Source organism: Rattus norvegicus, chromosome 7 (assembly GCF_021556685.1).
Source record: "Rattus norvegicus strain SHRSP/BbbUtx chromosome 7, alternate assembly SHRSP_T2T, whole genome shotgun sequence".
Classification (NCBI taxonomy): Eukaryota; Metazoa; Chordata; class Mammalia; order Rodentia; family Muridae; genus Rattus; species Rattus norvegicus.
In genome coordinates this window covers 116,722,856-116,737,854 of record NC_141540.1, presented here as the reverse complement: position 1 = coordinate 116,737,854, position 14,999 = coordinate 116,722,856, and the positions used below count along the sequence as shown (strand labels likewise).

The following is a 14,999-nucleotide window of genomic DNA, read 5'->3' as shown; positions in this document are numbered from 1 at the left end:
TGCACTTCCTCCAGGAAGCTTCACCACCTCCCCTACCAGCACTACCAACTTTGGACCAAAGGTTAACTCCTGAATCTATGGAGGACATTTCTCATTCCGATTACCACAGTGCGAAAGGCATACCTGGAGTCTGTGTATGTGCCAAGTTTTTGACGTCTTCCCAGGATGGGGGCGCTTGTTAAAACACTAAGCTCTGTTTTTTGTGCAAATGTGTTTGAGGGTCAGGGCAAACTCTTTGTACCCTGGGCCACAGTTGTTGCTGTTCCAAGTTTGGGAATCTGGAGCCTGTTGAATCTACATGAACTGCCCAAGTGTGCCCTAAAATTTATGAGCACTGATGTGTAATGTGTCCTGTTGTAGAGAGGAGGGTTGTGACATTTAGGGAATTTTATTTTATTTGTGACTAAATCTAATGTTTTGATTTCCAGATAGAGCTGGACTTGAGCAAGGCAGGAGCTGGTGAGGTTCTGATAGGATCTCTGCTGTTCTTCTCCTGTATGGACTTCCTGAATTCCCAGGCTACCGTGAAACCGCCATCTTCTGTCACCAGTTTCCCACATCCCAGTAACTGCACGCAGCTCCTTCTCTCAGCTCTGCAGGGTGAACACAGACAAGGGGTACCAGGAAACTTTGTGAAGTGTCTGGTATATACGGTGTCTCTGGGGACATTTGGAGGCAGCACTGAGGTGTTGGTTAGAGCAGGGCAAAGGCTGGTCCTCAGGCTTTCTTTCCCTTTCATTAGGACTGGGAAGCCTGGCTGTGTGGCAGGCTTGGGCCTACTCTATCCTCTTCAGGCTACTGAGCTACTCCCCCCAACCCCACATGGGTGGGTATAGACAAGTGGGCCTGACAGGACAGCCTCTCCGAAGACCATTGGTATTCCAAATTTACTGAATGAATGACTGGAAAGAATGATGAATAAAACAGAAAGGAGTGGAGTGGGATAAACAGCGTTGCATTTACCATAAGCCAGGAATCAAGTGCCTAGTGACACCCAGTCTGGGGTGGACACAGAAGGAGATTCCTGTGAGGAGCTTTGAAGAACAGATAGCCTGGAGTAAGGAGTGTGGCTTGTTTAAGAGTCCCAGGGCCAACCCTCTTCTTTTGACCTTGTTCCCAAACACTCACTTTCTGTAAAGCTTCCACCAGGGGGAGGTTGGAAGGTTCCTGTTCAAACCCTCCCCAGACTGTCTCTTTCTAGACTTGCGGTGCCCAGGCCACACATGACCGCATCTGGGTAATAGGAGCTCAGAAGCTTGAGGTGGCACTGACTGTGATGCTGACCCAGAGAATCTGGGGGATTCAGTCTGTCTGCAGAATATGTCTGAGGCGGGTGTGCGATCCGGTAATCACCATGGTTACCGTGCCTTTGCAACTGAGGCATCTGGGAAAGTGGCACTGTTTAAACTTTCCCTTTCCATCTGTGCAGGCTACATGTGGGCCCTGCCAGCTCTGCTCATTGCACCTTGTTGGAGGACAGACAAGGTCTAGGTTTTTAGGCCTGCAGGGAGCGGAGGCCTAAATTTTACAGTGGATCCCAAAGGAGGGACGGCGATAATCCACCAAGGTCTCTCCCTAGCTCAGCAGAACCTGCCCTCCTCAAGGTGATCAGAGTTGCCAACAGTAGAGGGCTTGGGTAGGAGGTGCTGGACCCCAATAGGAGCCCCTAACTCCTTCTAGTGGGAATGTGGCCCAAAGCACCTTACCTGAGATTTCATAATGACATCCAGCAGGGTCCATGTGAGATGTCCCACAGCTCTGCCTCCTGCCTACTGCAAGATGCAGACTCTGCCAAGGGGCCCTGTGTGCCTGCCGCTGGCTGCTTCAGCTGTTTCCATGTCTGTTGTCCCAATCCCCAATTGGGAGGACCAAAGCCTCCCACAAGTAAGATACCCCCACCACAGATCTACGTCCCAGCTCAGGGCTCTATCCCCCTTCACAGATAATCTCATCTTCCTGGGCCTGTGGGAAAGGCCACACCTTTGCAGGCCTCCACTGTCCCTGCCTTGGAGGACAGGTATATACCTGGGAGGGAAATGCAGACCTTGGACCGTGAGAGAAGACATCGGACGGCCCAGGAATGTGGTGCCTCCTGTGAGGTCACAGAACAAAACTTCAGCTTTCCTTTGAAGCAGGAAGCAGGCTCACTATCCACTTCTGACTTTTCCCGTTGGGGATGTGAAGAACGTCTTTGTCCTCCCCTTCCATTGTAGAATACCCGGTGTAATTATTTTTAAAATCTGGGGAGGGAGAATGATGCTTGACGCCATAAATGACAGTGTGACCTTTGCCTCTATATTTTCTGGGGGTGGGAATGTGTGCCGGGCGTCCATACAATGGTGGAGGACATTAGATCTGGGCCTTGACTGGTCTTCTCAGAGAAAGGACTGAGCTCTCTGCCAGCAGATGCATGGCAGAGCCTCCAGCTCGTGGGAGCCACGTGGTGGCTAGAAGACCAAGGACACATGGTAAGGCTTAAGCAGCCTCTGCCGCCCCCGACAGGGCCCAAGGAAAGGAGAGTTTCCAGATTGATATGTGTGGCTGAGGGGGGATGGTCTTTGGATATGGGGCAGCTGGGAGTAAGTGATCAATAAAGGGGCTTCTGAGGCCGTGGTGGGTTTCCCTAATGGACTCATAAGAAAGAAGAGGTGAGCCCGGACCCACCTACCATGACTGCCTCTAAGGAGTCACACCTACCCACCTAATCCCAGGGGGAAGAGGGTGTGTATTCTGCTTCAAGAAGGGAACTCAGACAGAACAGGAGGAGGGAGGGTCAGCAGCACAGAGTGGAGAGAACACAGCAGGTGATTAACATGGAAGCTACAGAATTATACTCTGGGGTATAATCTGCCCCAAAGGCCTAATCTCCAGACACCAGACACAAACCCCAAATTCTGCCTCTATGAACTGTTGCAGCTCCAATGTCCCTGTCTCCCAAATGTCCCCTTAGTTCTTTCAGTAGTACCCTTGGGGGACGGCACAGCTCTCAATATGACACTCTTGTGTCCCTGGAGGTCAAGATGGGACCATATAAAGAGCTGGAGCAGGGAACCAGATATTGGATCCCTTCGTCACCACACTCTAGGATCAAGGGACGGAGGGAAATGTCAAGCGGGAAGCCTGGAGAAGGGCTTTCCTGTGACCTGTGCACAGGGAGAACTTCCAAAATAAGATACAAAAAGAGCGAATTATAACAAAAGGCTACTAGTGACAATCACAAGCTGAAAGCTTTCACTTGTGGAAATCTTAAAGAAAGCAAGAGGATGAATTCCAATTGGAGAAATGACACTGGCAACAGAGTAAGCGATTGACATTGGTAAATAAGGGAAGCCCCTGGAAGATGAGGACCAGAGATCTGTTGGAAATGGCAGAGGCTTGCAGGCATGGGCAAGCCACAGAACAGGTCTCTAGTACGGAGGTCTCCAGTTTCACTAGTTGCCAGGGAAACAACCGCAGACATGAGCTGTCCCTGCTGGATTAACATACCTGGGAGAGCTGACAGTGCCATGTGTTGAAGACCTGCTTTGCAGCCCTGCCTCGACTTTTCAGGTCAGAGACAAATTGTACAGCCACCTGGGGGACACACTGTACCTTCTGGAAAGCTAAGTGGTTATGTCCCCCACGACCAAGACATCCCATGCCAGCATATCATCCAATAAAAATGTCCCAGGGGTCCCAAACATACCAGAGACTTGTATTTGATGCTTGTAACTTCACTGATCATAAGAAAAATAAATATCCAGAAACGGCCCATCAATAGGAGAAAAGTGTTAATAGTGATGTCATCACACAGTGGAATACTACACACCAGGTGCAAAGGACAGTGCCCAGCAGAGACAACTGTCAGCAAAACAAAAATGGGGACACAAGGCTCAGACGATTCACAAGCCTGCCACTCAGAAGTTACTCCACAATGCTTTATAAATGTGTGGTAGGGAAATAAATCTATGCGGACTTGATAAAACGGGGGTCTGGTTCTGTTTTCTCCTCACAGTATTCTTGAGACAATGTAGCAGGAATTGCAGGCTGAATTGTCCACTAAGTTGCCCTAGAACTGAGGGTTGACTGAATGAACTCCTGATCCTTCTGCTTCAGCTCCCAAGTGCTGGGATCACAAACCTACATCACTGCATCCAGTTAAACACAGGACTTCATGCATGGTAAGGAAGTAATCTAGCAACTGAGTCACATCCCCAGCCTTTATATCATTTTGGAGGTGGAATCTTCTTGTTTTGCTGTTCAGCTCTAGTGTAACTGAGATTAAATGTAGCTTACTGTGCCTGACTAGACCGAATAAAGTTTCTTTCTTCCATCTAGCATCTGTTCAGTAGCAATTAATTGATATCTCCATCTGTCATTACATCTCAATTATCTACCTTTCTGCTAATTACATATCATTATCTCTGTATATATTATGTATCATCTATCAATTATCTACTACCTCTCATCTACCATTGTATCTATCTCTCTATCTACCTGTCTATCTATTATCTCCCTATCTCCCTATCTCCCTATATACCTATCATCTATCTACCTCTCTATCCATCTATTATCTATCTATTATCTATCTATCTATCTATCTATCTATCTATGTATCTAATATCTATCTATCTATTATCTATCTAATATCTATCTACCTATCATCTATCTATCTATCTAATATCTATCTATCTATCCATCTAATATCTATCTACATATCTATCTATCTATCTATCTATCTATCTATCTATCTATCTATCTATCTATCTATCTAATATCTATCTATCTAATATCTATCTATCTATCTAATATCTATCTATCTATCTAATATCTATCTATCTATCTAATATCTATCTATCTATCTATCTATCTATCTATCTATCTATCTATCTATCTATCTTTATCTGGCATCTACCCACCCATCTTCATACCTACTGACCATCTGTCATCTATGTATCCATTATCTGTTTGTCATGGTTTGAATGAGAGCTGTCCCTTTCAGGTTCAGGTATCAGAACACTTGAGGTGGTCGTGGGGAGGTGCAGCCTGGCAGAAGGAGGTGTGTCATGGGGGGTGGGTAGTTTTGAGAGGTTTTAGTCTTGCCTGTCTTCCAGTTTGCTCTCTGCTTTCTGCATGTGTTTGGAGGTGTGATGTTTCCTCCTTCTGTCAGGATGCTGGCTCCTTGCTCCCATGCCTTTTGGGATTCTTATTCTTCTGGACCCCTAAACCCAAAATAAACTCTTTCATCCCTAAGTTTCTTTGGACTATGGTTTTTTATCACAGCAACTCATTCTCCCTTAAGTTGCTCTGTTGTCTGTTTGTTGTTTTGTTTTTATCACAGCAACGGAAACAAAACTAGGTGAGGGGTTGGGGCAGTGGGGCCACTTAGACCCTTGTGTTCAAGGCCACTAAGCCTCTAGATTGGAGGGGACGTGTAGGCAACAGAGGTTCTTGGATGTAGATGTTAGCTTCCTGGGAGGGTGGGCTCTGGGGAAGCTTGGAGGGTACCCTGGCAATGGGCTAGATCTAGTCATTTTCTTGACCCACAAGACCTCAACTAGCTCTGGGATGGCTGAGTGATAGAGCCAGGGAGAGGGATGCTGGTTAAAGCCCCCACAAGGTAAGGCATTCTGCCCATTTCTAGACATTCATTTTTGTTGCACGTGTTTGTTTCAGGTGCTGCTTGGCACTGAATTTCCACACTGGTTTCCCTGGAGACACTCACCAAGATGTTGCTGTTTTCTGGCAGGGTTGGCTTTCCCTGGGCTCCCTCTTCCTGGTAGCCAGTGTGTTGAGGGGCTTTTGTTCAGTTGTATCTGGGTTGCTTCTTGGGTGTGCAGATGACTTTCAGGTGGCACTGTGTAGACACCTCCCGTGTGATGTTATGGCTGCCCTGGACACTCACGCCTACCCATCCCCTGGGAGAGCATGCTCTGCACAGCTGGCTGAGGTGGCAAAGTCAGGTTTCCTTTTTTGCTTTGAGACTTGTACTGTTAGAAACCAGCTGGGAGTCACATTGACCACACGTGTGTGCTGAAACACACATGGCAAAACACATAAATAATTTCTTAATCCCACCCTTATCATTGGCTTTTAAGAAAACCAGAATGTCCAGTAAACCGGGAGAAGGGAGGACAGCAGCCCTCTCCTGGAGGAAGAGGTTGAAGGTGACCTATTTTACTGGTGGTGGTGGGGTCCCCTAAGCCTGCTGAGACATCTGCTGGAGGAGTGCACCCTCTGATGTTCACATGAGGGATGGCACTCGATCTTGAGCCACTGCATGGCTGTGAGCAGTGTCTGCACAACATTAGGAAAGATAAGACCACTGTCCCAGAAAGGGGAGGTGGTGGTGGTGGTGGAGTGGAGACTCATCTGCATAAGCTCCACCCCTAAAATCTCCCATGTCTGTCTGATGGCTGCTGTGAATGTGCTGGGTGTACTCCAGGTGCCTCATCAAGGCCACCGCGCCACTAAGTTGTGTCCACTTATGTGAGGCTGTGCTAGAGTTCCCTCCATCCATGTTACCTGCATGGCTCTTGGCATTTTTGTTGGATCCCATCTGCCCTGGAGCAGGCTGCAAGTTCCCCATCACCTATGGGCATTAGCATAGGCCGATCCTTGAGCCAGAGCTAGGCCATGGCACTCCCCTCACAGGCTCCCCTTCAGTACTGAAGCAGCACTTCTCTTGAGAAACAATGAAGTGATAGAGAGAGCATCGTAACACTCTGAACAGTGGCTCCAGGTGCTCAGTGAGGAGCACTGTAGAGAGCGGCGCGGCAAAACAAAGATGGTGCCGACATCCAGCCTTGTCTGGATATAAATGACTTACTGTGCATGTGCAGGCTTGTCCCCTTGCTAGGGCTCCCTCTAGTGGTGAACAGCGGTACTGCACATGTGCAGTTTATGCACCAGGTGTCAGTTGACCGTTAATATGCTAATGAGGTGATTCATTCTCCGCCAATCACTGGAGGACAAGTAGTGGGGTGATCCAAGCCCCACCAATCCCTGAGAGATAATTAGCATACAGTTGTCTATATAAGTCGAGTGATTTTGCTGCTCGGAGTCCCTGTTTAAGAGAGCTGTAACACGTGGAAGAGCTGTAACACTGAGAAGAGCTGTAACACTAAGAAGAGCTGTCACACAGTAAAGGCTTGCTCGAAGAAGAATCCTGTGGCCGTGCGTTGTTCTTGCTGGGGGGACATTGGACGTGCGATAAGTGGTGCCGAAACCCGGGAACCAACATCGCCAGTGCCGAGGGGACCCTTCAGTGTGCTGAAGAGGATTCAGAGCTGCGAGAAGGTAAATTAAAAGGCAAGCTCCGAGAGGCATGCCCCTTTTTGGATTTAGTCTTGCCATGGAGGGATTGTTGCTCGTTTTTATAGTGACTGTTGTCTTCTTACTAGTTGTGTTAAAATGTGAGGACATAGTCAAGGCAGGACAGAACATTCAAGAGAGAATGTCAGAAACGGAGCAGAGTGAGAAATTATGAGCACGCAAAAAGAAAAAGGTTACTAAAACAAAAGTGAAAGAGATACAAAATGCGGAAGAAATGCCGCTGGAGGAAAAAATAGGTATGCCCGGGAGGATGAAGTACAAGTCATCCGGAGAGGATACTTTGTATCCATTAAAAGAATCAGAAGCCTTAGAACTGACTGGTAGTGACTCTGAGCAAGAGTTGTCAGAGTCAGAGGAGGAGGAATTAGAGGAAGAGGCAGCCAGATATGACGAAGAAAGATATGGGCCTAGGTGGAGAGCCACTGTGAAGAAACTGAAAGTTATTAATGCTGCAGTGGCCTCCACTTCCCCGCCTTATATAGAGGGGAAGTGTGAGTACTCTTTCTGTCCACCTGAAACACAGCGAGCACTTAGGCAAATGTTTCCTGTGTTTGAGGATGATGGCGTTCATTCTCATCAGCCCCTAGAGCACAAGCAAGTTAAGGAACTGGCAGAATCTGTTCGTGCCTATGGGGTTACTGCTAATTTCACCATGTCACAGGTAGAAAGACTAGCAAGCATTGCCATGACTCCAGCAGACTGGCAATCTGTGACAAAGGCCTGTCTCCTTAGCATGGGACAGTATATTGAGTGGAAGGCATTGTGGCACGATGCTTGCCAAGCACAAGCACGCGCAAATGCAGCAGCAGGACAACCTGCCTGGACATTTGACATGTTAACTGGACAAGGGCAATGGACCAATAATCAAACTGCCTTCCCCTTGGAGGTATATGCCCAGATTGCTATTAGTGCTGTCAAGGCATGGAAAGCTCTAACTAACAGAGGAGAGGTGTCCGGGAACCTGACCAAGGTCATCCAAGGACCAAGTGAGCCTTTCTCAGATTTTGTGGCCCGGATGATGGAGGCTGCTGGTAGGATTTTTGGAGACCAAGACCAGGCTATGCCCTTAATAGAACAGTTAGTTTTTGAACAATGTACCAAAGAATGCCGCAATGCAATCCTCCCCTGGAAATCTAAGGGGCTGCAGGCTTGGCTGAAAGCCTGTAGGGAAATAGGAGGACCACTTACCAATACCGGTCTAGCCGTGGCTATATTACAATGACAAAGGCGGCCTGGCCTCTCTAGTAGAGGCATCACGTGTTTCCAATGTGGAAAGCCTGGTCATATGAAAAGGGAGTGCAGGAATCAGAATCCTGGCTTTAATCCAAAGAAAGTCCCAGGACTGTGTCCAAAGTGTAAGAAAGGGAAGCATTGGGCCAATGAGTGCAGGTCAGTAAAGGACATAACGGGGAAACCCTTGGATGTGTCAAAAAACGTCCAACGGGGCCCCCGTCCTCAGGGCCCTCAAATATATGGGGCAACCACCTCCCCAGTAACCTGGGCTAATCAAAGTTCCCCAGGATGGCCACTCCGGGTTCCGCAGGATTAGACCTCCGTGCCACCTCCAGAATCGTCCTAACCCCTCAAATGGGGGTGCAGCCTATCCCCTCTGACTTTCATGGCCCTTTACCACCCCATACAGTTGGGCTGCTTTTAGGAAGCTCCTCTACTACTCTTAAAGGATTGGTGGTACATCCTGGGGTTATTGATCAAGATTATGAGGGCCAGTTGAAGATCATGTGCTCCTCCCCACGAGGTCTCTTCTCCATTTCCCCAGGTGACCGGATTGCACAATTGCTTGTTTTACCCAGTTGTCACGCCCAGTTTAAATCGGGAAGTACAAAAAGAGGAAAGAAGGGTTTCGGCTCTATGGGCACTGATTCAGCATATCTTATGGTCGATTTACACGCTCGACCTACTCTGATCCTAACCATTGAAGGAAAGACATTTGAGGGAATTCTAGATACAGGGGCAGACAAAAGCATTATATCCACTAAATGGTGGCCTACAAAATGGCCCATTACTCAATCTTCCCATTCATTACAAGGTTTAGGTTATGAAGCTAGTCCAACTGTTAGCTCTAGGCCCTTAAAGTGGAAAGCCCCAGAAAGACAGGAGGGTAGTTTCGTCCCATATGTTCTTCCTTTACCTGTCAACTTATGGGGAAGAGATATTTTGGCTGAGTTAGGGCTTAAACTTATAAATGAGAATTCCCTACCAGCACAGAGAATGGTGAAGGATATGGGGTATGTCCCAGGAAAAGAAATTGGTAAGCATCACCAATTCAACCCACTGCAAAACCCGATCGTCACGATCTGGGTTTTTCTTAGGGGCCATTGAGGGGGCTATGCCCATACCGTGGATAACAGAGGAGGCTGTATGGGTTCCTCAATGGCCTCTCTCCTCTGAAAAGCTGGAGGCCGCTCACCAATTAGTAAAGGAACAGTTGCAATTAGGACATCTGGAACCTTCAAGCTCACCCTTGAATACTCCAATATTTGTTATAAAAAAGAAGTCAGGAAAATGGAGACTATTGCATGATCTTAGAGCAATTAATACACAAATGAAATTGTATGGATCAGTCCAACGCGGTCTTCCGCTTCTTTCTGCCTTGCCAAAGCAATGGGAGGTTATTATAATAGATATTAAGGATTGCTTTTTCTCTATTCCTTTACATCCTAAGGATAAAGAGAGGTTTGCCTTTACTCTGCCTGCAATAAATCATGTGGAGCCTGATGAGCGCTATCAATGGAAAGTCTTGCCTCAGGGGATGGCAAACAGCCCCAATATATGTCAGTTATATGTACAACAGGCCCTGACTCCTGTCAGAGGGCAATATCCATCACTAACGATTCTTCATTACATGGATGATATACTCCTTGTGGATCCAAACCTCAAGAGCTTGAGATAGCATATGCTGACTTAATTAAGCATTTGCAACAGTTTGGGCTAACTATAGCTACTGAAAAGGTTCAGAGATCGCTGATGGGCAAGTTTTTAGGAGCCGTTGTACATCCAGAAGTTATTACTCCACAAAAAATTGAAATCAGGCGAGATCACCTACAAACTTTAAATGATTTCAAAAACTTTTGGGAGATATTAATTGGCTACGGCCATTCCTGAAAATATCTACTGCTGAGTTAAAACCTTTGTTTGATATATTGGAAGGGGATCCGCAATTAACATCCCCGTGATCCCTGTCTATGGAGGCTGTAGAGGCCCTCCGAAAGGTGGAGAAGACTCTTTCTGAGGCTCAATTAGTAAGGATACAACCTGATGAACCTTTTGAGCTATGTGTTTTGCAAACTGCTAAATTACCCACTGCGGTGTTATGGCAGAATGGCCCCTTACTTTGGATTCACCCACAAGCCTCTCTGGCTAAAACCATAGAGTGGTACCCCTCAACGGTGGCAAGATTGGCTATGAGAGGACTAAAAGTAGCTGTAACTCATTTTGGTAAATATCCAATAAAAATTGTTATACCCTATACTGCAGAACAGCTCCAAGTGCTGGCTGCTACAAATGATGACTGGGCAATACTTGTGTGCATCTTTTCAGGGGTGTTTGATAATCACTACCCCAGGCACCCCATTTTGACCTTTGCAAAATGTCATCCCCTTGTGTTTCCCCGGGTTACCAGCATGGAACCCCTTCAGGCAGGGGATATTGTTTATACGGATGGATCGAAAACTGGTTTGGGTACTTATGTGCATGACGGTAAAGTGGTAACTAAGCAATTTATCCCTAATTCCCCTCAATTAGTTGAGTGTTAGATTGTATTGGAAGTGCTCCGAGTGTTCCCTAGTCCATTAAATATTGTTTCAGATTCCTCCTATGTGGTTAATTCAGTTAAATCTTTAGAAGTTGCGGGAATGATTAGAACCACTAATACAGTAGCTTCTATGTTTCTGGAGATCCAGCAGGAGTTACTATCTCGGCATTCCCCTTTTTTCTTCACCCATATAAGGGCTCATTCAGGGTTGCCTGGCCCAATGTCTCATGGGAATAACCTGGCCGATTTGGCTACTAGAGCGACTACGTTTGCTGTGCTGACTCCTGTAGAAGCTGCCACCCAGTTCCATTCCTTGTTTCATGTTACTGCTGAGACCTTACGCAGACGTTTTCCTATTTCTAGAACAGAGACCAGAAAAATAGTGCTTCGCTGCGGTAATTGCAGTGCGTTTATTACCACCCCACATGTGGGCATTAATCCCCGTGGCCTTCGACCCCTGCAGGTTTGGCAGATGGATGTTACCCATGTCCCCGCCTTTGGAAAATTAAAGTATGTGCATGTTTCCATCAATACATGCTCCGGGGTCATAGTTGCTTCTCCCTTGTTTGGGGAAAAGGCCTCTCATGTCATTGCCCACTGTCTTGAGGCTTGGAGTGCTTGGGGTCTTCCTAGGCTGCTCAAGACTGACAATGGCCCTTCTTATACTTCAGAAAAGTTTAAACATTTCTGCAATCAGATGGGTGTTGCACACCTGACAGGACTTCCTTATAATCCTCAAGGCCAAGGAATCATTGAACGTGCCCATCGCACATTAAAGGCTTATTTAAATAAACAAAAAGGGGGAATTGGTGAGGTGCCGCCAACCCCCAAGGTTGCCATCTCCACTGCACTTCTTACTTTAAATTTCTTAAATTTAGACGCCCATGACTATTCGATGGCAGAACGCCATGGGCAGTGGCCTATCCAACCCAAGGATCAGGTGAAGTGGAAGGATGTACTCACTGGAGAATGGAAAGGCCCGGATCCTTTTCTAATATGATCCAGGGGAGCGATTTGTGTTTTTCCGCAGAATCAAGAAAATCCAATTTGGGTACCTGAGCGTTTGACTCGAAAATTGCCTTCTGCTCTTCCTGAAGATGAGACGACGAACCCTACTATTACTACTGGGAATGGTAATACAGGTTAATTCGCTCACCCTGTGGGCTATTGCCAGATCCTGGCCAGTACCCATGCCAGTTCATAGCAATTCTACTGTTTTGAGAATAAGACTGGCAAGCATAATCTCTGGCCTTGGTTTCAATGGGTGCTGTCCAATGAGCAAGGGGCATATACATCCCTGACCCCCTTTGCTAGGTTGATGGGAGAGAACTTCGTGCTGTATAATGTTTCAGCTACCAGAAAAAGGTGATACCAGGTTGATCAATATTCAATATAATAACCTCTTGGTAAATAATACTGCCACTAGTACTTCAGTATGTGCTAGATCACCTTTTTTCTGATAAGCACTAATGTAAGCAGTGGTGCTTTGAATTGTAATAGCTCTGATGTAGTCTGCTATGTAGCTGAATGCTGGGATGGCACTAATGACACCACAGTGATGGTTAAGATTCCCTCCTTTGTGCCAATCCTAGTGGAGGCAAACCCAGATAATTTTCCTATTCTTAATTTGCTGAGAGCCAAAAGAGATTTTGGAATTACGGCAGCCATAATTTCAGCCATTGTGCTGTCTGCTGCCGCAGCTACCACAGCTGAAATTGCTATGGCCAATCAAATACAGATGGCTAAGACTGTCAATCAGATTGTATAAAGAACTGCAGTGGCACTAGAGATACAAGAAGAATTTAATACCCATTTGGCATCTGGCCTTCTATTAGCCAATCAAAGGATAGATTTAGTTCAAGAACAAATTGAAGCACTGTATCATATGACACAGCTGTCTTGTGTTTCCTCCTTTAGAGGTTTATGCATTATTCCTTTGCGAGCTAACTTTTCTCAGGATTTTCAACAGAACAAAGAAATCTCGAATTATCTGAAAGGAAACTGGTCCATGAAAGCAGAGCAACTATCAAGACAATTGCTGATGCAGATTGCTGTCCTCAACAGCACTAGGCTGGACCCCATCACAGTTGAAGACTTTACCTCATGGGTTACCAATGCTTTCTCCCTTTTTAAGGAGTGGGCGGGCATGTTTGTCCCGGGGAGCTATTGTCCTTCTGGGATGCGGAGTAGGTCTCTGGCTTATTGGCCGTTTAAAAAGAGAACATGCCAGACACAAAGTGGTTGTTTACCATGCTATGACCACCATTAAAAAGGGTACTTCTCCCAACATATGGCTGACCTCTTTGAAAGATCAAGAGTTCGCCCTAGATCATTTTTGTCACAGTCATGTGGAGTCATTGTATGCAGGGACGGGCAACTTTCCTCGAACTTGGACCAACCTAAGACATGGGGCCCGGTGGCGATAGGGTAACTCTATGACGGGTAAGGCCAAGTTTGGATGAGAACGACCTAAGACAGGAGCAATGACAAGATTGACGTGACACCCAGATCTAGACCAGTCATTTTATTAAACAAAAAAGGGGGAGATGTAGAGAGCGGCGCTGTGAAACAAAGATGGCGCCGACATCCAGCCTTGTCTGGATATAAACGACTTACTGCGCATGTGCAGGCTTGTCCCCTTGCTAGGGCTCCCTCTAGTGGTGAACAGCGGTACTGCACATGTGCGGTTTATGCACCAGGTGTCAGTTGACCGTTAATATGCTAATGAGGTGATTCATTCTCTGCCAATCACTGGAGGACAAGTAGTGGGGTGATCCAAGCCCCACCAATCCCTGAGAGATAATTAGCATACAGTTGTCTATATAAGTCGAGCGATTTTGCTGCTCGGAGTCCCTGTTCAAGAGAGCTGTAACACTAAGAAGAGCTGTAACACTTTGAAGAGCTGTAACACTAAGAAGAGCTGTAACACTGAGAAGAGCTGTAACACTAAGAAGAGCTGTAACACAGTAAAGGCTTGCTCGCAGAAGAATCCGGTTGCCGCGCGTCGTTCTTGCTGGCGGGACATTGGGTGCGCGACAGAGCACTGCTGGGATGTGATTCCCCCCCATTCTGAAACGATCCAGGTAAGCCCCTCTTGACTGGGAAGACAGGTCTACAGTTTCTCCTCCGTTGGTCTGTGGTAAGCCTGAGATCAGGGAAGGAGGGCTGGAGGGTTAGAGTCTAGTCCTCGGGGATCTCAGGGGAAGAACTCAGGGCCCTGAAGCATCCCTTCTGTTGGCACAGTTCCTCTCGGGCCCTGTCTGACTTGGATCTCTAAAGGGCCCAGGACATCCATTCCAACTTTCCCATATTATACCACCCCCACCACAGGGCTCACAGGAAAGACACACGAGTGGTCCTGCTGCCTGGTGACAGCTGCATTTCAAGTAACCTTGCCCCAGTCTCAGAGTCAAGTCTCAGACTAGAATAGCAATTCATGGGCCTTTCAAAAAATTATATATTTATTTTATGTATATGAGTACACTGTCGCTGTCATCAGACACATCAGAAGAGGGCATTGGATCCCATGTTTGGTTGTGAGCCACCATGTGGTTACTGGGAATTGAACTTAGGACCTCTGGAAGAGCAGCCAGTGCTCTTAACCTCTGAGCCAAATCTCCAGCCCCACCGTTTTAAAAAAAACCATCGTTCATAATGAGCATGGGGCCCCAGCATCACCAGCTGGCTACATAGGCCGTGTTGGCTGATAGGACAAGTGTAAAATCAGAGGTCTCCACCCCCATGAAACCTTCCAAATGAACTTGTCTCTTCCTCTATAAAGTCAGGATTGTTTAAACAACTTGGTCAGCTGTCATGGCGGTGGGCTTCTTTACTGACTGCACGCAGAAGTCAGAAGCAGGAAGTTTTGGAGTCTGAGGCCAAAAACAATACAAAAAAAACATGTAAACAAAAA

At 46.9% G+C, this 14,999-nt stretch overlaps 1 long non-coding RNA gene across 2 annotated transcripts; it reads left to right on the top strand.

The window, feature by feature from the left end:
• The first annotated feature begins 7,041 nt into the window (after window positions 1–7,041).
• LOC148004853 (uncharacterized) lies at window positions 7,042–14,070 on the top strand. 2 transcript variants are annotated; one of them, XR_015624855.1, is made up of 3 exons: window positions 7,042–7,278; window positions 12,117–12,219; window positions 13,056–14,070. It is a non-coding gene; the product is annotated as an uncharacterized LOC148004853 (long non-coding RNA). The 2 variants fall into 2 exon arrangements; XR_015624856.1 differs by having other exon boundaries at window positions 13,044–14,070.
• Window positions 14,071–14,999: the final 929 nt, after the last annotated feature.